This window comes from Amblyomma maculatum, chromosome 11 (assembly GCF_055883805.1).
Source record: "Amblyomma maculatum isolate TAMU_Amacu chromosome 11, ASM5588380v1, whole genome shotgun sequence".
In the NCBI taxonomy this organism is placed as follows: Eukaryota; Metazoa; Arthropoda; class Arachnida; order Ixodida; family Ixodidae; genus Amblyomma; species Amblyomma maculatum.
This window is the reverse complement of record NC_139354.1, coordinates 29,181,230-29,203,404: the sequence shown is the minus strand read 5'-3', so window position 1 is coordinate 29,203,404 and position 22,175 is coordinate 29,181,230. Positions and strand designations below refer to the sequence as shown.

The following is a 22,175-nucleotide window of genomic DNA, read 5'->3' as shown; positions in this document are numbered from 1 at the left end:
CCATCTTTTTCGTTTCCTCGCAAGAGTGCGAGCCGAAGTGTTCTTCAAATCGCCGTCTACGTTGACCATTAGAATGCTGACTAAACTATACAAATATAGACGCCTGCGTAGAAAAGATGAACTACCGTCCATTCTTCGCAAGCCCACGCTCCCTTCAAAACTCATCAGCGCTAAAAACCGCATGATCCAGCAACGTGGCGATGTAAATTCGAACGCAATGTACAAAGCACTGCCTGCTTTCAGCTATACTTGAACGAAATACAATGTCTCGCGTAATATTAAATAGAGGAGAAACGATTTTAAACGCTTTTTTGAACCTTCAGCAAAGCAATGCTAACTTTATCTACAGTAGACCTTCTAAATGGCTTAGAGAACTCAACAACAGCTCAGGAGGATATCTTTAGGGGAATATCAAGGCAGTTGTACTGGCGATACCGCGAAACATCTTGCAGAGTGACCGACGTGTTTGAAACACAGGCAACAATGGCTGTAGATCATTGTGGCTTGACTACTTCTGACTTTACCTACAAATTTAGGAAAAAGTTGTTTTTTATATAAATTATAAAGTTAGAAATGTACATCCACTCAGTTTATTACGCAAATTCGCATTTTTTTTCTACTGGTTAAGATTTCAGGGTGACCTGAACACATAAATAGTTCACGTGTAGTTAATACGAGATGCAGATGCAAGTGCAGATGTCTATGTCCCTCAAATGTCAATAGAGAAAGCAAAAGAACGTTGTGAACGAGCGAAATGGCTTTATATTATATTCAACGCATTCGTTTAACAGCATAAAATTTGAGCGCATGCATATGTACATCTGCTATATTAAAAACAGGTAAACATTTTGAAGTGGCCGTGTTGTTTTTATGTGTGTTAATATTTGGAGCGCTGTAATAATCACAACATAATTGATTGGAAAATTCTATTTTTTAGCCTAATGAGCCTTTGTGACACCAACAGCAGCAACCAACCAACAGACGCCAGAGGGCGCCAAAGGTATGATGATTGTTTAGCCTTACTACAGTCCTACTAAAAAAACGGATCTAGGGACTTTAGCCCTAACGACTGGCAGGGCAAGTGGTTGGTCACGACTAAAAGCTTCCAAATTGTAAGTAAAGTTTATGTACTTATTTGCGTGATTGCTTTGTGCGAATGAAGGTTTTTGGGTACTAGCTTTCTCTGGTTTGTCACGTGTGCGTTTGCTTTCATGGGCTGCTCCAAAGCTGCTCCGCAGAATCGGTAAGTCGCACATCAAGGCTTGCAACATTGCGCGAAGTCTTTGTTTGCGGTTGAAATTTCGCCAAGCCAAATATAGTACGCACTTTCGGGTGTGCCGTGTTTTTAGGCATAGAGCTTTTGTTTGATCCGGTCTGTGTGTGCAGATGGGTAGCGCCTTTTCGTCTAGCGCAGTTTTCAGTTGACCGTGGTCTTATGGAGGTGAATCACAACATGGTGGTCATATGGCGGGATGACTTCCGTGGTAAGGCGGACTGGTGACCCCGGACCTTGTTTCCGTGCATTTGCTTCTTTCTGCTCTTTTTGTTATAAATATCTTACTGATATCACCGGACATATTGCAGGGATCTTTTTGCTGAATGTCATATTGTTCATTTCACTGCGCTGGACACTAGAAATTTTCATTTTTTTTTTCTTCGTAGTGAGACAGGTCTCGGCGACAGATGCTGGCTTTGCAAGGGGTCTGATGTAAAAAGTGCTGCATTGCAGCTGCAAGACTATTACGCCGCCGTAACCGTAATGGCAGACATTTTTTCGACCGGAAGTGGAGACTCGTATCGCTGGCCAATCGACGCTCAGCCGCAGTAGCGCCCTCCTGCTGTCGGTTGACCGGTTGACCCGACAGCCATTGAAATCGCATTGTGAAGTCCAGCGAACACATTGAACTAGAAGCTGCTCAAAGACTTAGTAGCAATTCTGCACACGTGGCTACTTCTTGCTATAAGCTTTTTAGCGGTTGACTCGGCAGCCATTGAAATCGCATTGCGAAGTCCAGCAAACACATTGAACTGGAAGCTGTTCAGAGACTTAGTAGCAATTCTGCACACGTGGCTACTTCTTGCTACGAGCTTTTTATACCAAGCAACAACCAATTTGGCTCAAGCTCCCCCTTTCCACAGAAATGAAGGCATTCCTGGCTTTTTGTCTTGTGCAGTTTTAAGGGGACTTGTCTTTTTTCCGAGCAATGCCCTTGCAACGTATTGGCCTCAAAGCTGATGCGGCATGCCTATAAATTTTTTTAGTTTAAGCACCTTGTTATTCCATCAGTGCATACTTGAGTTTCTAAATCATTACCTGCTGTAAAGCTGTAACTTTCAAACCGATTGGGACAGGCTGAAATTCTGTTCAAAGTTTGCATCATGCTAACATTACTTTTCATGCTGGGAACTTCAGGTTTGGATGAGAACTTGTTCTAAGCCTATTTCAGAAAGTGTAAGAATGATTTATTTGGGATGCCATTGTTTTGTAACCACCATTACTCAGTGTGGAATGACTTTATAAGTTGAATGGTATGTGCCAGTACTGAGCAAAACTCATGTATTATCCTGATGTGTTCACAGCATTTGAATTGAGTGTTTTCCTGTGATACAATGTCCTTTATCAGTGCATGTTTTCAAGCATCCTGCATGATAGATGAGAAAACCTGCCTTCTTCTGCCGTGCAAATGGCCAGTAAACCTAAATATTAAAATTATTCATGGCGTCGTCTATTTTAACTGGAGTTCCGGCTGCAGAAGTAGCAGTAGTTCATGTTTCTTGAGAGGAAAAAGAAAATTCTCAAGTGTTGAACCATTTTTGGTGTGATGCGGCATGCTTATTATCAAGTTAAGTGCACCTTATTTCTTTTTTACGCTGTCCTGGTATGATTCTACAGTATGTTTTGATGTTTTCTGTCTGGCATTGGTTCAGTGATTGGCAGTTATGTAGGATAGATTCAGTGATTGGAAGTTATAGTAGGGCTGAGTTTGCGTAGTCAGACTCTAATTTGCACCTAATATTCTTTGGTAACTGGCAGTTCCACTGACATACTTTTCTTCAAGTAGTTTACTGTGCTAATCCATTAAATTTGTCTGCAATGTTTCCTTCTTCAAGGCAAAAGCCATGATTGTCTGAGCCTTGGATTTCTTATCATTTCAAGGCAAGTTTTCTTAGTCATCTATTGCATTAAAATGTGTAAATTGAGCCTGTTGGCTTGCGCTGACCTTCCTTATTGGACCAGTTCCTTCGTCCTGCAGAATCAATTGGAAAGGGCAGGATAATTGGACAAGAAATGGTGGTGGTGGTGGTAGCGGTTTATTGAAATAATAATCAAAAAATGAAGGGAAGGAGTGTTGCCGGCCTGTGGCAACTGCTAATATCTGAAGCACCGGAGCTGTGGCCTGGGGGAAAGAAAAGGGATCGATAGGGAGAGGATAGCAAGGTGAAGTACAGAGGGGAGCGATAGCAAGGACAGAGAGAGCTTTTTACATCATTTACAAAATACAAATAGTGAACGAGTTCCCGATGCTCGCATGTGGCTATATTCTTCATATGTATCATATTCGAATTTTATTAAAATTTATATAATTTTCTAAGCTTACTCTATCACTTTTTACCGCTTCTTGATGTATTCACTACCGTTTGTTATGGATGGAGTGTTTAGGTTTTTTTGTCATTTTTGTTGCCTTTTGTAAATGTATTGCGTACCTTCACTGCAACTACAAAAAAAGTGAATAAACAATGAAGTTTAATGCCGCACATGTAACTTAATTGTTCGAGATTCTTCTCTGAGTGTGTTTTTTTTTTTTTTTACTTATCACCTGCTGCAGTGACATTGATTAATGTAGAACATGTACGAAGCATTTATGGTCTGGAGAAAAACTATTAGCGTGAGTTTGTGTGGTACCTGTGTGGTACCGGTGTGGTACCTTATTCACTCATGCAGTGAATGAGGAGTAAATTTTGAATAGTGGCATAACTACTGACAACTCTGCATTATCTAAGTGGCAGTACTTTGTGAACTAGGAACCAAAAGAAAGCCAGAATAGCCTAACTTTCTCTATATTGTGTAGAGCGGTGAAATTACTTGTAGTGCTGTGTGCCGTTTTAATGCAAAAGAAACATTGGTATGGAAAAAAGAGAAACTTTTTAATGAAAATTCTGGGAATTTAGCCAGCATTTCAAACCTTCTGACTTGCTACTGTGCACATAAAGGGGATTGAAGGGAGGAAGAAGACGGAAGTGTAGGGAGTAGTAAAATAAAGAAGAAAAAGTTGAGACCTTGTAATGCAGAATGAGATGCATTAAAATGGAATGCTTGAAAATAATTGGAGGTGACGTGCATTGTCCCACATGTAGGGTGACAATGTCCTTTGCTAACAGATTATTCAGTGTTCAGAAATGAAGTGTTTAAAGTATATCTAAGAGTCCAAAATCATCTAGATAGGAAAATAAAAAGTTCATGCATGTCTCTGCAGCCTATGGCAGACTAAGGGACCGAATATAGAATCCGCTGTTCGTGGCCCTAGACGTTCATAATGCACATGTCCTTTGGCATCCACTGGGCATTCTAACAGAATATGCTGCACTGTTCCCACTGTGACGGAGTTGACACAGTATAGAGTGTTTACTTGTTATTAACACAATCATAAGCTATTTGTGAACACTGTGTTGAGCCAAAGGTAGTGGTAAACATTTTCCAGGTGTTAAAGAAGTTAGTTTGGTTGTTGAGACCTGTGACATTGAGTGGTATGAAGAAAGGGTAATGTGTTGGCCGGCTACAAAAGGGTCGTTTTTCTTCATTAGCATATCATTTAGCCATTCGGTATGGATCAGCATTTGTGAAGAAAGTCCACTCTTATTTATAAGGTTGTAGACCTCTGTTGGCTGCTTTGCCCAATTCTTCGTTGAACAGGATGTTACCAGGAGGAAGCTTTCCATCCACATTGCAAGGAATATTAGCATTCATTTAGTATGTCTTGTTCTATGTTGTCCGTAATGCAGCTCAACTGTGATAGTAAAGAATTGTTTTCTGCTTTAGGTTTCAGTTTGCATCCATATTAAGAGAAGTATTAACCTTCTCTATGGGATAGAGAAGCTGATTTTATTTTATTTTTTTTTTTTTTAGAATTTCTTGAGGCTCACAGATACAAATATATGATGCTTGTAGATTAAGCATACTACTTTGTTTTGCACTAGTGTTTAAAGTGATGGCATAGTCAGGAATTAAAATTGCAATTTTCTTCAGGCTTCTCCTTGCAGCACCAAAGTAACATGGAAAAAAGTAGACAATGATGTCAATGTTTGTGGCTTATGAGATTTATGCTGCCTTTGCCTCGCATCCTGCCATATTTTTAACAGCTCTTTGTGGCCTTTAGCTTCAGTGGCATTGGTTTTCTTCCTCTAAGCAAACTTTTTCTGTGTTGCAAAATTTTGCAGCTGCTGTGATGACCTGATCATTGGGCTTGCCTCCCCTGCTGCTGTAAACTGTGAAGCCTGAACGCTTTCACACTTTTATTCAGTGTTTAGGCCATCATTTTATGCACTACCACATAAAGACTGCTTGCTTTACCTGAAGCTTTCATGCATTCAAATTATAAAACCTCCTCAATCTCTCATGAATGCTTTAGATTTTTTTCAGATTGAAAACAATCTGTCTAGTTGTGCTAATTCCATGCTATTCATTTGTTATTTGCAGGGTTTAACATTGTTTATGATACTATGTATCATTTATCCTATTGGCTGTGCTGTTCATTTGGTTACTCCAAAGTTTGTACAGCCCAGGGCAAAGGTTGGCCCGAATTTCCTGTTCTGATTTCACTGCAGCTACAGGGAACTCATTGCTTGCAGGCACATTTGACACTCATTTCACCTGTGATGCTGGATGCATATATACACTTATGGCCAAGTTTGAAAGCAATGACACTTGTCGTTATGCCATTTGTCGGCGCAGGAATCGCTATTTAATATTCATTAGTCTTATTGTTTGCTTCTGGCTGCACACACACACACTGCAGTGCAATGCCCCTCAGTGGAATGCTTTCTGGTGTTGCGTATATCGTTGCATAGTTGATTTATTTGGTTAATGGAAACATCTGCTGGATTTTTTTTTTTCTTTTTGGGAGTGGAAATGAAGGTCAAGGTAAGGTAGTATGCCGGCAAGATCAGCAGCGTTTTTTTTTTTTTCTTCAGCCATCTTATATGTCGTTAATGTCCTACTATTTAGTCTACTCCCATGGCTATATTTTGATTGATAACAGCAGCTCGCAGACTCAGTTTGACAAAGGGAACAAAATGTAGCGCACCAAGACAAGGACAGAGAAAGAAGACACAGACACACAGACAGCGCTGTGTGTGTCTTCATTCTCTGTCCTTGTCTTGGTGCGCTACATTTTGTTCCCTTTGATCATGTACCAACAAGCCCAAGTATCTACCCTTCAGTTTAACATCTTTTCCTCCCGTTGACAATTATAGTCATCGTGAGAGTTTGTACCAATCAAACAATGACGAGTACAATCACTATGAACAAAATTTTCACACAGTGAACTGATGATGGCTATACTTGTCCTATTGCACTTAGTTGCTATTTCTGTCATGAGGTGGGCACAGCTGTGTGTATTGGACCATTTGTCCTGCTTCTGTCATCCGCATGTGAAAGGAGTTGTTTCCAAGGAGGAAATTTTTCCAGAAGAACCCCCCGCAGTGAAGACGGCAGCCTCCACACTGAGATGCATAGTTTGCTATCAATCTGACAATAGAGATTCTTCACAGAAAAAAAGGAAAGAAACTCAGTTCTGGTGTGAATTTGGCCTCTGCGCTGCAACTCGCTTCGATTTCTGCGATTTGAAAGTGTCCAATTAAGTATGCTTTATGAGCTAAAGTAGCCTTTATTCGTATGCATGCTTTTTGCACCATTTATTTTTTTTTCTTGTGCTTTATAGTGTACTGAACCCTGCAAGATATTTTCTAGCAAGACAGAAGTTCGAAGCTATAAAGCCATCTACAGTTTTCTTTATTAGACAATTCCTCAAGTAAAGGAACCCTACTGAATTGAAAAAATAGTGCCATTTTATTCAACAGAAGTTCTATGAACTTTGATAAAAAAAAAAGTTCCAGTCAATTTGGCACGATTTTCTTCATTTTTCATAGCTGACAGAGGGTTAGTTCAAGTGCTTGACCAGTTATTAACATCATAGTTTAGCAGTTTGGCTATATTGCAAAGAGCATTTAGTGTGTATAGGTGCAAAGGAAAGCACAGCTGCACATTCGGTAGAACTAAGGACTTCAAACATGTCTCTGAACATGCCTTCGACATGGAGAAAACTTGCTCTCTGTATGGCGTGTCTGTCGCCCTCTTTGTTATGTTGAGGATGCCTGACATCCATGCTGCGTAACATTGCACAGTTGACATGGCTGCATGTGTGACTTTCATATTACGACCAAAGCTTGCAACTTTGAGCTTATTTTAGTTTCTCGTTGACTGGAAGTAATTCCTAAGTTATTTTATCTGTTGAAACACATCATAACTCGAAGACTGCTTAATTCAAGCTTGCTTTCGTTCCCCTTTGGACATATGTTATTAACATTTGTTTATAATGGTCACTGACCTCATTAGCTGTGTTAGCTGTTAAATGTGATTTACTTATTTACTGTTAGTATAGTAATTACTTAATAATGACAATTAAGTTGAGCCACATGAATATCTTGACCAAGATTTTATGTTCTCGTTGCTTTAAGGACAAGCGGGATGGCCTCTTTAGTAAAGCAGTAGTCAATGGCTATATTGCCAGACTGTAGAAAGCTTTTGCTCTGTACATGTTGGGCTGTCTGTGGAGTTTCAGGAATGTATTCCCCAGTTTTTTTTAAATGTCATTTTCAGATGTGATCTGATTGCAGGTGCGGTTTCTGCCTCTTCCTCAAAAGTGTGAGGTGCTGGTGTCAAGCCTTGGGCTCACCAACTATTCGCCAGCTTTCGAGTGAAGTGAGTATAGTCTTTTTTTCCAGTCTGGCGCTGGGCTGCCTCTTTGGGCGAAGTTCTTTGGAAAGGGTGTTTGACACTGCCTTGAGCAGATCATAGAAGTGAATTATGATAATCTTCGACCAAGGCTACCCTTGCATCATAATAATCTAGTTGTTGTCGTGAATCTCCTTGTTCCCGGCACTGTACTTTCATGTTTGATAAGCTGTCACTCTGCTTTCCACGTATTGGATGGCTGTTACTCATTCCTCAAGGGCATTTAAAATGGATATGTGCATAGCTGCATTGTAGCATGGGTAGACCTTTAACTTTCATGATTGTACAACAGAAATTGTTAATTATTTATTTTATAGGATTTATTTCTTATGGGAAGCAGAAATTATAGGAAGAAAATTAGTATAAAAGACAGAAATTGGAGATAGAAAATTTTTGGGGGTGGGCTAATAATGAAATTTGTATATGAGTCGAATATGGATTGGAAAAAAAATGCCTTCAAAATGTCTAATATCCAATTGGCAGTAAAATATACAGAAAATTGAAGAATAGCATTGTTCATCATCTTTATTTCAGAACTCGCATAATATTTGGAAATAAGATAAACTAGAAATAATTGCACAGAAGTTTGCACCCTGCTGAAGAATTTAGTGTAAATTTTGTACAGGATTCCATGTACCAGTTTTTTGTACTGAAAGCTTCTTGCAAGAAACCAGGTGGAGCTATCATATTGCTGCTGGATACAGTAAAACCTCATTAATTCGGTCTTCAAGGAACGGGAAAAACATGTCCGTATTACCAAAAGCATGAATTATTGAATGAGCCAGAAAAAAAATTGCTACAAACTGTTTCCATCACTGTAATTGTATCTGATGAACACCCACGCTATGGGTTTCTGCATTTGAGGTGAAACTGAAGTGACGCAGACATTTTTTTTCTTGGTTTCGTCCTGTGCTTGGCTGTGTGCACAATGGCAGCAGAGCCCTCTTCACAAAAGGAAAAGTTCCTCTTCACAAAACGACCCCGTGACGTCTTGAGGATGCTTCACTGCATAGTCCACGCTGTCAAGTATTGCGGTGAAGCGTGCAGTGCTGTGAAACTGCAATGAATTAATTTTCGGCATATTCAGTATTTTTCAAACTTTCGACAAATTTCTAATATCAGTTTTCAAGTATAGAAATATGAATATAACAATTCTATTTTATTCAAAATTTTGATTATTTGCACGTTCCCAGAAATTAGCATTTTGAACTTTTGTTTTGGCCACCCTTTCTTATGTTAATTGGTTTTATCTTATGTGATCTCCAAAGTGTCAACTCTGTATATGTGGTACCTGTACAGCTTCATCACAGATAATTCTGTTACGGTAGGTAGCTGGTATCCTGTTCATGTTTCAACACTATCACGGTTGCGAATGTCTGCCTGTACTTCCACAGCTGCTGGGCATTGATGGCTTCAGCATGCCCATCGTCTTCTGAGTGACCAGAATAAAATTCTCACTACTACCGACGCCACCAATGCTTTTATGTTTGTGTAACAACTTGTTTATTTGTGGATGCTAGTTTCCATGGCAAGGTGGAGTTCGTGCTTGCAGGTTAATTAGAAAGTGTGACCTTGGCTTGAAGTACTGCATGTGCATTATTGTAAGTACCTCAAACTCGGGGTGTCTAGCAGCCAGGAAAACTGGGAATCTCGGGGAAATTTTATGCACCGGGAAATGTCAGGGAAACCATAAAAAATTTTGCCAATTCGAGGGAAAATTGCACGATATATTTTGCAGTGCCTGCAGTGCATTTTCATTTTAAGCTGGCACACAACAAGTATGCTATTCATAGGCGGCCGCGCTGCAAGGTGAGGTGCGATATAATAAATTGACATCTGCGCATGGCTGAGCTGCTGCAACAGAAGAAGCAATATGCACGCGAGTTGGGTACTCAACAAAATATACGGAAACGCTGCGTGAGAACAGTATGCGACAAAACGCAGGAATAACTGTGCTGGTAGCAGCCGGCGCGAAAGCAATCGGCAGCTGTGCTATGGTGGCGTGATCACTCATTCCGCTCCTTCGGTTCATGCTGCTGCTACTGGTCGCCATTGTGGCGCTGCTGTCTGCTTTCCTATGTAGGGTGCCTCGATGTTGGCCCTACTCCAATGCTTTCCCTGGCACGCGCCGGCATGTTTAATCTTTTTGCTTGTGGCATCGAACATGCATCTCTCATCACTCAGGCCGGGTAGAACGAGAGGAAGAAGATGGCTACACAGTATGAAAGAGCACTGAACAAGGGTAGATGGGGGAGGGGGGCAGCCTCAGTTTGCAAGTTGCATCAACATTTCGACAAGTGGACTTGTCTTCGTCTGGACAGTGCAATCATCACTGGCAGGGGTTTAAATGCGGTTTTGCTTCCTAAGAAAAGCTAGGGAGGGGGAGGGAGGAGGGTGGGTGAGAAAAAAGCAGGTGGAGGGAGGAGGGAAAAAAAGGTTTCTTCCTTATGTATTTCTCTGGAACCGGTTATCCTGTGGCCTGAAAAAATAAAAAGCGGCAGCAGCAGGAAACATTACAATGTGGGGTAGATGATTATAGTCGGCACCTAAGGCAGGTTCGTTGCAGACACACCTTTTTTGAGCCCTGCCGGGGTGGCGCAGTGGTTACGGCACTAGACTACTGTTCCCAAGGATGCGGGATCGAATCCTGGCCTCGGTGGCCGCTTTTCGATGGAGGCGAAAAGCAAGGCGCCCGTGTGCTATGCGATGTCAAGTGCATGGTAAAGAACCCCAGGTGGGTGAAATTTCCGGAGACCTCCACTATGGCGTCTCTTGTAGCCGAGCCGCTTTGGGACGTTAAACCTCGCCAACCAAACCAAACACCTTTCTTGAAAAGGGATAGGCATTCCAAAGGGCGCCGATAAAGAATACGTCTGCAGGGGAACAGTTCTCAAGAGCTTTCCGCAGGGAGGGAAGTAGGACAAAAAAACAGAATAATAACAGATCAGTGAACCACACCTGCCACATCCAAATAAAAAAAAAAAAAAAAGGTTCAAGGGCCAACCAAAGCAGGCAGTGATAAGAAGGAAACGTGTTGGAGAAACAAGTGCTGTGAATTAGCTGTACAACTGAAGCTTCCTTTCTCCCCTCTAACCTAGTTCCTGTGCTCTTTCATATCACTCAGGCCAGTGATCCAAGGCTCATACTTTATATTGCTGGCTATGTGGTGAAGAAATGCATCGCAGGCACAGAATGGGAAGAGTGCTGCAAACAACTCCTCAGTCTCAAAGATGGAACTGCTCCGGATGCAGCATGTCTTATCAGTGCAGTTGACAGCGGTGGCCTTGTATTCCCATCAAGCAATCTAAACGCCCTTGTGACATCCCTTGAAAACATCTTTACTCGCCGTTTTAGTGCCCGGAAAATCTGAAGAGAGAGCTTTTTAGACTTGGTATTCTTCCTTCAAATGACCAATTAACTTCAGCTCATTGGTTGTCATGAACATAGTAATTCTGTGATAGAGTGATCAAGTTCTGTGTTCTTAGCAGACTACACTTCTATCTGAAGATGCGGAATTCACTGCGAAAAAAAAAGAAAAATGCTGGAGAGAACAAAGCTGTAGAAATTGAGGCAGGTTCCATGTTTGTATGTAAGCAGTTCCTGGAAATTGTTTTTATTCTACCTGTACTATACATATATTCGAGGCCTTCAACAGCTGCCTCATCATTGTGCTATTTCAATTTTCTTTTCACCATGCCTATCCTTAATTGCAATAAAAAAACTTTTTTATGCATGGAAGGTTTTCGGCAATAAAACTGCTATTTGATGATTAGAGTTTTACATCACATTTTTTTTTTTAAATTTTTTTAACCTCTTCACTTGTCAGGGAATTTGAACTGAAATAATCGGGAAAAATCTGAAAAAGTCAAGAATTTTGAGAATAGTGGTTTGCTAGACACCCTAATACATTTTAGGCGTGTAGAGAGAGTCTTAGATGAGCAGGGAAAGGATTGGTCTTCGAGAGCTGTCAGTGTAGTCATATATGATATACTCTGATCGGCTACTATGTTGTGTGGATGCAATAAAATGATTGAAGGGTGATTTAGGGGATAAAAGCTAGCTGTGATGCTGATCTAATGCTTCTGTTTTGTGTTTATGGGTATAGTGTACATGTTGTTTAAAGGTACCTAGTGATATATAATGTGAGCAATGTAAGCACTAGATTTGTTTCAGCTTTGTTTTCACTAGACTGCATCACTGAATATGGTGATAAAGAGAGGAGGAGGAGGAGGGGGGGGGGGGGGGGGGCACTTTATGGTGGCAGTGCCCCATAGATATAAAAGTGTGTAGAAGCAACATCTTTGTTGCGATTCTAGTTTCCTTCCTTTTCTGTCTGAAGTATTTTATCTCTGCATGGCGTCAGTTCTTTAATTTTCTTTTACTTATATCTGGTTTCTGGAACCAAATTAGGTACCCCTAAGCTGTCTTGATCCTAAACATGTCAAAAAAATCTGTGATGACATCTCGCACAAGCTGTTGAAGTGCCTGAGTAGATATAGCCTATTGTCTCTGTACTGCATGCATTGATTTTAAATATTATCTGAGGCACGTAATATTGCCGGTAATATTTTACTGTCACACATGTTGCAATTTTGAAAGATGGGCAGTTACATAGAAATTAGTTATGTACTGCAGATCCTAGCAAACCCAGGCTCAATCCAAATTGTCAAGAAATTATTTTATTTTACTTTAATTTTCTTTTTTCCCCAGTTTTTATAGATGATATAAGACTGTTAAAATAGAAAAGAAATGGGTGGGGCTTGTGGTTCAATGGCAAGATAGCCGATGGTTGTCGAAGTTTAACAGGCTGCATTCCAAGGAATAGGAGGCATAGGTGGAGGCGATGAAAAGTTAGATGGCCAGACAAGATTAGGAAAATTGTGTAAGTTAAATGACCGCAGCTGACACATGGCCGGGTCAGTATGGAGGGAGATGGAAAAGGCCTTTGTCCTGGACTGGGTTTAATCATTGCTCTTGTTCATGATGCTTATGTTGGTATGGGATTGGCTTGCTATATCTTCTTCTACCATGAATCATGTATTTTGTGTAGCATTTTTACCCTATTATGTTTTTTTCCCCTTTGACAATTGTTTTCCTGCAAGCAAGCACAATAAATTAAGATGCATTACACCTGCTATAGCCAATAGCAGATGCTTACTAACTAGCATGCAGAAAAAAGGTGGCCGAGCATGGCATCATAATAACAGCTTGGCAGCAACGATCAGAGAGCCTTTTCCAGAGCCATCTTCCACCTCAGTTTTTGCATACTCCAATGTAGTCCAGTGTTTTGTGTATATGATATATATTTTTAGCTGGCAAGCTAAGAATATATATCTTGTGAAAAGGGTACACTTTTGTGCACTGGTGTGACCAAATTATAACCATGGGTGTAGCACGTATTTGGTCAATTTTAAATTGTGAATAATTGCCACACAATTTAGTGTAGCTATAAATATGTCTTCTTTTTTGTGCTGCAATCATTCTTTTTTAATTTTAATACACATCTCAAGCCCTGTCGCTGTATACACCAATAAAATTATTTTTATTTTTTTGCAAAAAGCTTAATTAAGAATCATTTGACATATTTCAGCTTGTATTGTGCTCTTTTATGCTATATAATGTCGAGCACTAACACAAATCAACAGTTTTTCCTTTAAAGGCAAAATAAAATGATTTTTTTGTTTCAACACCGACCACAGGTTAATGGTACATCCTTTCACTGAGTGGCAGCAACTTCAAGCAAACTTCTGTGCACATGCCAGAAGGGGGGAAGCACCTGAAGGGAAACTAAATCAGATTGCCTACCTGCTGCTGTGCCTCAGTAGTCAGGGCAACCTACTATTGTGTTGGAGTACCCAGGCTCGAACCATGGTCATGATGGCTGTGTTTTGATGGAGGTGAAACACAGGAGGCCCTGCACTATGTGATTCCAGTTCATGTCAAAGAACCCCAAGCGTTCAGAATTATCCGGAGTTCTACACTGCAGCATCCCTTATATCCTGAGTTACTTTGGTGTGTTCCCCACAAACCATAGTCAGACAAATTGCCCCTGGATATATAGATATCATGATCGCTAATAGCGACCCAAGGCCATCTATCCTTTCAGGGTAACCTTTCTGTGGGGCCGACACAAAATATGTTAGGTTTGGTCCCAGGCAAGTCTAGCAACTATAGATGCACATAGTTAAGGAAGTGCAATGTATGATTTCTTTGGGTGGCATGGTAGAAGGCAAAGTGCTGTGTATGCAAAATTGTAGGCTGCGAACATGCAGAGCAGTATTTTTTTTCTCTTGTGTTTACATGGGGCATTCTTGCATTCGCTTCGCTTCAGACCCTGCAAGACTAGAAACCTGTGGCATCTGCGGAAAACAGGCTGCAGTGTCATCAAGCATGTGACCACATCAAGATGTAAAGGTGAGCCCCACTCTTTATTCTTTGCCCGCCAGTACAGAGGTGAATTGGATAGTTCGGTATTTTGTTTCTGTAGCACAAATAACTGCACAGCGCAGAAGTGGGATTGCTGTACCATTTGCGTCTTGCCATGCCTTAACGATTTTGTTGCGCCATCCTGCTCCATGGAGAGCAAAATTTCTAGCAGCATTCAATGCCACGCAGAAAAATGTGTGCACAAGAAGAAATGGCAAGTGACAGTTTCGGTTTCTGTTTGCCTATGTGCGTTTTGCTTGGCCGTGGCTTGTCTGAACGCAGTCCGCAGGCTTGCATCATTGGCCTGTGGTGTGTCTGTGCCTATGCATGCTTTTATCATTCCGTTGCTGTCCGAGTCTAGAAACTGCATAGTCGCAGAGATCAAGACAGAAATTGCACCGCATAGCGTGCAGGGCACAGGCTGGGGCACTAAATAGCGCATTTTCGTTTTGTAGTCCATGATCGTGCTTGGGTGGCTTTGGGGACCATCACGGGGCTCTGCAGTTTGGCGGAACTGATGCGCGAGGGATAAAGGCTGCACTAGTTCGGCCGCATCCAGATATGACTGTGATGGTGATTGCACTCCTAAAAGACCACTCCTAAAACCTGAGCTGCGTGCTGCAGGGTTGACCATGCACCTCTGATGTGCACGCAAAGCTTCGCGCCATTCACGCAAGCCTGCGGCGACATCAGCTATTGGCCAGTTGCGCGGCATTTCGGACACTCGTTGGTGACATTGTGCGTTTTTCCATGCTTCCGTCCTCATGGCCCTTGCTCTGGTCCAGAAATGTGCACTCGTCAAGTGCTGTTCATAGCGTTGTGCAGTGAAGCCACTTCACACGCAACACAGGCTGCTTGTGAGGGCCCGGCGTCACACTGTGAAGGACGCCGGAAGGGTGCGGAGGTTTGCATTGACTATCCCAACAGGGTACAAGAAGCAAAAGCATTGATGGAAATGCTGAATATAGCCATTGTCACACTGTTCTTATCTAAAAAGCAAAGACCATTGCCCAGTATGCAAGTTATTCTTCTCGGTTTGTTTTGGGACCACTTTATAATTGCAACTTTGGATAGTTCCAACCTTTTGTGACCCCGTGAAGTTCTAATTAACGAGTTTTTACTGTTCTATACTTGAGACCTGTGGCTGCACTTTGCAGGCAGGTGTTTCCACATGGTAGCATTAATTCCAGGCAGCGGCTGTGTTATGCATGCCGAGGAGTCCAGATTTAATGTTTGAATGATGAAACTAGCGTTGAGACAGCATACACAAAATGAGAAGACAAGTTGGGAGCTACGTCCTGTCCCCTTTTTTTTTTTTTTTTTCTGTGTGCTGTCAGTGCTGCCATTATCGTTCGTTGCAGTGTGTTTGACAGAAATGCTGGGAATAATTTAGAGTTAATCGAGTATTACAAGTGTAAAATGTGCTTTGAGGAAGTAGCTAGGAATGGCAACATACTTTGCAAGTTTTATCTATAAAGGGGTCTGTACTGCTCAAAAATGCATTTTGTGTTAATTTAAGCTTTACAAACACACATTTCAAGTGCTCCCAAACTGCTTCAAAGCTCCATTTTTTCAGCTCCATAACTTCATTTGGACTGCTCCAAACATGCTTCAAATGGCAGTTTTTCCTTCTCCCAGGTGTACTGCAGTACGTGGTCCATCTATTCCACCGCCGCAGTGGGCCGGGAAAGGAACTCAGATTGGAAACAAGCCAACAAAGAGGAATTCTATCCTCTTTTGTAACGAGAAGTAGAGCCATGCTTGTGAGGGGTAAGATAAGTCCATGAACAGCCATTTTATGTTATCAAGAGCTCTTGTATGCCCGTCACCATCTGTGATAGCTTTGCTTGCCATGATGTCATGCAATGCATTTTCTCGAAAATGCAGCATTTGCTGTGTAACTGTCATGCGCTTGACAGTCACACTTGTGTTCAAGATATCAGACAAGCTTTGAAACCATCTTGGTTGCCACCAGCCGTGTTAAATGCGCCATAGAAGATGGCCTGTGCCAACTCCAAGTAATCCATTTATTTACGAGATTTTCCAAGCTCGGCTTTTATGCAGCAATCAACAGCTGTCTATTGTGTTTCCCTAGCTTGGTATCCACACCGACGCTCCAGTGGAGCACTGGTTGTCTGTTATGTGCACTCCATGATCTAGGCATGCTAGCTACATTCTGCCTGGCACTTGCTTTCTACATCTAACCTGCTCCTCCTGTTGCTTTTCTCGATATTCAGGCCTGTATTGGAAGCTTTTATCAAGTAAAATTTGCTCAGTGGGTGACAATTTTTTGAAGTCTCAGTGGCTGGCATTGCTGAAGTGTGACTTCACTGCCGAACGCATACACGTTGCCACCTAACATTATGGCTTGTATATGCACTTGTGCTCTTTACGAAGTAAATGCGTGGCTGTCTTGCTTGATATAGTGTAATATTTCAGAAGAGACATGTTTTTGTCATTTCGAGGGCTTGGGACACCCGGCCAAGTCTCAATAATATCGGTGGAGGGAGCATTTTGCTGTGACACTCAGTGGTCTGCTTTCCTTACTTCAGCGTGGCGAAAGCATTTCCCTCCCAATTCAAAACAGAAATAATACCATGCATCAGAGGATTTAAACTCCGACATACCAAAGGATTCACTCGTGTCACGCATGTTTGAAAAATTTTTTCCGTGAGCTAATTTTTGCTTCTTCGTGGGAACTTCAATAGTGCTTACGTCAGCAAAACATTTTTCTCAATACGAATACTGCAGTGAAAATGCTTTCGCACAAATGCCAACACGACCGTGTTTTTGGCTGAACAAATGTACATTCAAGATTATCTGAAACAAATTGAATGCGACCTACGCTACACAGTATGCTGCACCAATTGGTCCACACGTGCTGCGCCCCGACACAGAGCAGTCTAGTGGCACCATTCATGGTGCTCGGAGATAAGGCGTGCAAGGCTGAACGACATGGTTGGATTTATCTAGGTTTGACAAGTCCTGCCTTCATACCTGGTATTGAAGGCCATGGTTTATAACTCTCATTCCTCTCATCAACTTACTTGTTGTGCTAGTTTGCTTGCTGTATTTTTAGCTGCGCTCATGGTAATTTCCCATTGTACTTGATGTGACGATTGTAGAGTTGCTACACTGACTGTGTGTACCTTGGGAGGTCACTGTTGCATTTTTCAGCAGTCACAGGCTTACCTTCGAGTTGTAGAGCCACAAATAGCGCTTCATTGTTTTGCGTGAACTGTTTTGTACCAATGTTCACAAAGTATCTAATAAATACACGAGTGGTCGTTATAGTTTCGAAAAAAAGTACTATTTGCACGTTCTTAACTTTAGACTTACCTTTGCACTTTGTGTATCTAGGTGCTCAGCCATACGTTGTAAACTCCCCTCTGGATTGATAGTTCTGGATTAGAATTCCAGGGTAGCCGCAGCTGGCTAAAGCCGAGACAAGCTTGATGGCAGTTCATCAAGTGATGACAATATCAAGTCAGTGAAGAACACACTTGTGTAACCTGTGTATATTGAAATAATCTTTGTTTACATAGTGTCAGAAATGGCATCTTCTAAGGTGAATAAGAAAGAAATGTAGGAAAAAACAGGCATAGAAAAAGTGGTGGACAAAATGGCGGAGGAGGAACTGGATAGCCAATAAACATGAAGTAGGCCGGTGTGAATTTTGAAACTTTAGTGGGCTGCGGTCTAAAGGCTCGAAAACCACTTGGCATGCTATCAGTGTCGCAAAATGCTTGGGAGGATGGCTAAAAAGCTACGAGTGGTGCACCATAGTGATACAACTGCGCAAAAGAGTGCTGGAAGTGTAAACTGAAAAATTTCATGGTCATAGGTCTGGATGTGCAAGTATTATTTCGAACACATTGCTGAGCGAAGATGGCGAGATAAGCGCGGAGTTGTTAAGCATAGATTTAGAGAGAACATCACTCCAACGATAAATTATACATGTTCAACAAGATGGAGCAAAAGTATGGCGGGCCCTTTATCGAATACTGACGGCAGTGAGACTGTAGTGCCAAATTGGCAATCTGGCTGATGACCTGCTCACAGATCGTATCGTAGTTGGCATAATCAATTGCCATGTGTGACAGAGGTCACTGAATGAACCTGCCGTAGATTTCAGAATGCCATCAGTTTATGCGGGCCAAGTGACAAGCATCAATGCAACTGAAGTAAATTGCGGGCAAGGACAAGAAGCCTGTTTATCAATTAAGAATAAAAATGCTGGCAAAAAAAGGGACTGTCACAGAGGCAAAAGTGTCACAGAAAAGGAAGTCAGGACGACCAAGTGTGCTTGCAAATTCTATGCAGTCAACCAGAAGCATAGAGAATTAAGCGTCAGCAGATGGGGTACTTTGTGACGGTGTGCCGAAAGAGCACAAAAAATGCACGTCAAGTGCGCCCACTTCATGATCAAGAGACAAAAGAAAAAGCAAGGCAATGTGGCAAGAAGAAATTCACTTCAGAGGGGACGCCACACTCATTACGAAGTGGGGCACAGGAGCACGGTGCAATGCATTACCACTAAGTAAATTGCAAACAGTGCCCCTTCACATACGTCTGTCTGTTTTCGGAAGAAGCAGAAGTGATGAATGAAGCCACAGAAACCTGCACAGCAACCTGAAAAGCTGAAATTTGTAGCCATCGAGGCTGTTCTCGCGTCGGTGATAGGACAGAACGCCATTAAATTACACAGCCTGGTGAAAGAGTGCATGCAGTCTGGGGAAAACGAAAGGGAAGATAACTTCCGAGGCACTGGATTCATCGGAAAGTTTGAGTGTGATGCGGACATCAAGCGAGCAGCCTGCAAAAGCTTATAAAACAAACTGCCTGGAAGGACCCTACATGCACTCATGGATGAAATCAAGGAAGAGCGAACAAGCATACGAAAGAAAGATACATCAGAAAATTCACAGAGTCAACTTATAATATAATAAAACCATTTTGGTCCAGCAGCAAGAAAAGCCGAGAATCCGGTCCGGATCAATGTACTGGAACCGAATAAGGTGCTTGCACGAATAAAGTATTTGCTAAAGACAATGGAAACTCAGATATTTCTACCCTTCGCTCAGTATGCCAGGCATGTGCTGCTACAAGAGAGTGCCACTTGGAATTGCCACTGCACATGAGGAGGTCCGACAAGTTGTCGCAAGAATACTTTGAAGGCATGTTGAGTGCTGTCAACTCAGTGGATGGCATTCTTGTGTGCACAGAAACCCGCAAACAAATTCAGTAATACTCTGAAAGGGTCAAAGAGAGACTGCAGGATGCAAGTGTCAAAAAAAAAAAAAAAAAAAGGGCTTTCAAAAACCAGAAGTCAACTTCTTAGTGCATAACTGCAGAGTTACTCGAGACTGACCAAGGAAAAATAACCACATTGTTGACCGGCTCCGAGTATCTTGGCACCAAAATGGAATGCCAGAACTTGTAGACACGACACAGTATCTCCATAAATTTGTGCCCTAGCCTAGCAAGCAAAACATTGACCCTAAGAAAGCTCATTATCAAGGGTACCGAGTTATGCAATGTTGGGTCTATGGAACATAGTATGACCCCCCCCCCCCCTCCCCCCTACATTTTTTTCGTGCCTGCTGCATGCATTACCTCACGATCCCTAGGTCTTTGTAAAGCTGGCTTAGTCTACAGCTGTGTAGCGCAGTGGCCAAGCCAACTTAAAAAGCACTGCTTGCGAATGTTGGTCTCCCGACCCTAGACTGAATGTTGGCCACTATATCATCTTTCCACGGGTAGTACGCCTTAGTAGTATGTTCTTTATTAGTATGTTCTTTATTATAGCCACTCTTTCTCTTTTTTTTTACTAACAATGTCTTTACTGCAAATGAAAAAAAAAAAAAATTTACAATCTGGATAGGAAGTAAAAATGGGCCTGCTGTTTTTCCTTTTACTATGTCCAAATTTTACTGCATTCAATTTTACTGCATCAACATTCTATTCATTTAGAAATAGCCTAGGAACTTTGCATTTTTTTATGAATGAAACAATGCTGGAAATTTCTGCAAATACATTTTATCCCAAGGCTAAGCTAAGATGGAAGGAATGTTATTGTTTGGTGAGCAAGCCTAACAAACATAAAATGTGAGTCATCGTTACCTCTGCTCCACACAGTTCACGTGTCGGTCTCTTTTGTTTTGTAAGAATAAAACCACAGACGAGCGCCTACTTATAACGACCTTGATTGTCATGTGAATTTCATTCATTGTATCTGAAGCTGGTAGCTTGCCCCTAGTTACCCTCCCTCCCCCAACATAAAATTCGACAAATGTGGCATTTCTTTCTTTAAAAAATCACTTGTAATTTTTTCTTTATTAGCAGATACTACAGTCGAACCTCGATATATCGAACAGCGCGGTGATTGCAAAATAGTTCGATATAGCCGGAATTCGATATACAAAATCACGTAGAAAACGCGTCAAAAACTAGTACAAATCAATCAATGAACCAATCGTGGCACAGTGGCGCAATAAATACTCACTTGAAGTTTCAAACAAAGTATTTATTCCTTTGGCTTAAAGTACTGTAGCAGCGTAGCTTGCTTCAAATTGGCAACCGCGTGCTTAACCACGGCGTCCTCAACGTAGTCTAAACGGTCCACAAGCGATAGTCCAGCGCCTTCTATTGCGCCGCAGTAGCGGCGTACAAGGTCCAAAGCAGCTACAGCCTCAGTTGCAGTCGGGAGCGGGGCAGCACTTACGGGATCAACCTCGACAGCGTCTTCGTTTGGCTGCTCAGCAGTAACTTCCGCCGCAATCTCTACATCTGTCAACTCCGCCACTGTTCCGGTGCTGTCATCACCGCCAACGAAGTCATCAGTGCACATGCTGTGTGGCTCAGCACCGACAAAGCGCTCCAACTGGCTCCAGGTTTCTTCGAGCTGGCATTCTTCCTCTGTGCCGTCGTCCAACGCTGATTCTTCAGTTGCTTGCTCGGAAGCTTCTTCAATGCGGCTTACAAAGCCCGCATGCCGAAAGCAGTGAACTACTGTCGACTGCTTGACGCTGTCCCACGAGGCTTTCAGCATTTGAATGGCACCCAAAAGGTCTATCTTTAGCTCTTGGCCCATCCGCAGCTTGAGAAGCAAAATGTAGATCAGTCGACGTTTATAAATGGATTTGAAAGCGCGAATAATGCCCTGGTCCAATGGTTGCAGCTTCGACGTCGTGTTCGGCGGCAAAAACTTAATTTCAACGTTGCTCAGCTGGGCATCAGTGTGGTGTGCTGTGCAATTGTCAACGATGAGGCAAACCATCCGGCCTTGACGCGCCAGCTCCGAGTCCCATGCCTTCAACCATTTTTGGAATATCTCCCGAGTCATCCACGATTTCTTGTTCCATGCGTATGTCACCGGAACACTGGGGCAGTTGCGCATGCATCTCGGGGTTTGGAACTTGCCTATGACAAGTGGCCGCAGCTTTGTGCTGCCGTCCATATTCGCAGCCAACAGAACTGTAATACGAGCCTTGCCTTGCTTGCCGCCGTGGCACTTGTCTCCGCGCGTGTCGAGCGTTTGTCGCGTAAGCATTTGCCAGAACAGGCCCGTCTCGTCAGCATTGAATATCTGATTGGGCTCATACTTGACGAGAATCTTAGGCCACTTTTCTTCAAGCCACTTCTTGATCTCGCATTCATTGGCGTCCTCACTTTCCCCCGAGACTGTCTTCCCGACAATGTTAAAGCGGGCCTTAAAACGTTGCAGCCAACCGCTGCT

The 22,175-nt window shown here is 42.2% G+C and overlaps 1 protein-coding gene across 4 annotated transcripts in view; it reads left to right on the top strand.

Annotated features, from left to right (window-relative positions):
• The first annotated feature begins 999 nt into the window (after nucleotides 1–999).
• LOC146173275 (uncharacterized) overlaps nucleotides 1,000–22,175 on the top strand; it is a 28,174-nt gene continuing 6,998 nt past the window's right edge. Inside the window, exons 1-5 of one of the 4 annotated variants that reach the window (XM_084583885.1) lie at nucleotides 1,009–1,112; nucleotides 1,228–1,243; nucleotides 7,894–7,978; nucleotides 14,343–14,425; nucleotides 16,076–16,207. The gene's annotated coding sequence lies outside the window, so the exon portion shown is untranslated. Of the gene's footprint in view, nucleotides 1,113–1,227; nucleotides 1,244–1,311; nucleotides 1,485–7,876; nucleotides 7,979–14,342; nucleotides 14,426–16,075; nucleotides 16,208–22,175 lie in introns of those variants that run through there. The other 3 variants (XM_084583884.1, XM_084583887.1, XM_084583886.1) reach the window with 3 other exon arrangements.